This window comes from Erinaceus europaeus, chromosome 15 (assembly GCF_950295315.1).
Source record: "Erinaceus europaeus chromosome 15, mEriEur2.1, whole genome shotgun sequence".
Lineage (NCBI taxonomy): Eukaryota > Metazoa > Chordata > Mammalia > Eulipotyphla > Erinaceidae > Erinaceus > Erinaceus europaeus.
Window position 1 is genome coordinate 48012800 of NC_080176.1, and position 2221 is coordinate 48015020.

A 2221-nucleotide genomic window follows, 5' to 3' on the forward strand; every position below is an offset into this window, starting at 1 on the left:
CAACTATTTGGATCATTCATGAAAAGAAATGGGAGGAAATGCCATTTACAAGTTGCCAGCAGTTTTTAATTCTTTATAGACAGAACCTACAAGTCACATATTAATATAATGGCTAAACTTATATACACTTTTTGACAAAAATATCACTGAAATTATGTAAAATCATATTCAAATCAAATCACAGAGCACATACATTTACTATTTTATATGTTGTCATGTTATATGCAGTCTGTATCAGGTTTCAGATTCCCTTGTATACCACTATACAAATACTCTTTTTTCCCCAAAGTCCATTAGAGGGTCTTGCCTATGAATTTTAATTGCAGAATTCCAAAACAATATTTTTTCTTATTTTTTCAACATTTGCTAATAATGTCATTCTGAAGGAAAGGCTGCTCTAGATATTCATAATCGTTTTTTACTACTTTACATTTGTTAGTATAGGCTTATGAAATTCATGATATACTTGTTATAATCTTTTTTAATTTTATTTATTTATTTTCCCCGTTATTGCCCTTGTTGTCTTTTTATTGTTGTTGTAGTTATTGTTGTTGTTATCGATGTTGTCGTTGTTAGATAGGACAGAGCGAAATGGAGAGAGAAGGGGAAAACAGAGAGGTGAAGAGAAAGACAGACACCTGCAGAACTACTTCACAGCCTGTGAAGTGACTCCCCTGCAGGTGGGGAGCCTGGGGGCTCGAACCAGTATTCTTACGCTGGTCCTTACGCTTTGTGCCACGTGCACTTAACCCACTGCACTACAGCCCAACTCCCATGCTTGTTATAATCTAATACTGTTGTCATTTGCTAAATCATACCAGCTTTGGACATTGATAGGTCTTTGAGATTGGCTTTCCTAGTAGTTCAGCTGTCTCATCCTATTTGAAAAATTACCTACTTCCTGGTACTACACAATGTCCCAGGTTTATCATATTTTCCCTTCCCAGGGTTTAGAGTCAAACACTTCTCTTTTTTTTTTTTTGCCTCTAGGGTTATCGCAGAACTCGGGTGCCTCAACTATGAATTCACTGCTCCTGTTGGCCTTTTGTTTTTTTATTTCATTTTTATTGGACAACACAGACAGAAATAATTGAAATAGGAGGAGAAGATATAGAGGGAGAGAGAAAGAAACCTGCAACCTATTTCACCACTTGTGAAGTGTCCCCCCTGCAAGTAAGGAACCAATTGGGATCCTTGCGCAGGTCTTTGTGCTTTGTACTATGTGGCTTAACCCAGTATACCACTGCCTGACCGGCGAGTCAACCACTTCTCTAAGGAACTCTGGCTGCTTTTATTGAAGATTAAGTTGTAACCCAAGATCTGAACTGCTAGGTAAGTTAAATGATACAAGAGTCCTACTACCCGTACATTCCTATCAATTCTAAGTTGGAATAGATGTGTGTATGCTAATCTATGGGTACAAACACCTCTATATTTATTTCTGCACTTATTTGTATATACTTTTTAAAAAAAATAACAAGGATACTTGTGATGTGATTGAAATATAACGTCACAAAATTCATTCTAACCTTCCTCTATACCTTATTTTTTTTTGTTGTTGTTGTTTGTTTTTTGCCTCCAGGGTTATTGCAGGGGCTTGGTTTCTGCACTATGAATCCACTGCTCCTGGAGGCTATTTTTTCCCCTTTTTTTGCCCTTGTTGTTATTGTTGTTGGGTAGGACAGAGAGAAATCTAGAGAGGATGGGAAGACAGAGAGGGGAGAGAAAGATACACACCTGCAGACCTGCTTCACCGCTTGTGAAGCAACCCCCCTGCAGGTGGGGAACCGGGGGCTCGAACCAGGTTCCTTAAGCCAGTCCTTGTGCTTTGTTTAACCGGCTGCACTACCGCCCCCTCCCACCTTATTTATAACTTCTTCCTACAATGGTGAGAAGCCTTTATTATTATTATTTTCCATTTTCTCCTCTAATTAAATTTTAAATCTTTTAGTGAGCCTTTGCATCTGACCTGTGAACTCTGCATGTGTTTCTAGTTATTTTCTCCACCCTTTCTATCCCTCTCATAGGTGGATTAGGATGGCTAGCGTAGACTGGGATTGGGTATTTATTTCCTTAAGGTCAGGTAGACTCTGATTGAATGCCAGTGGGTTATTAACGAGTAGCCCTGGTTAATTAGATTCTCCTGATGCCAAGCCTATTTAAGACCAGAGTGCTCTGGTGTCTTCCATAAGTACTTTTCCTTTCCCTCTGCCTCAAGAGA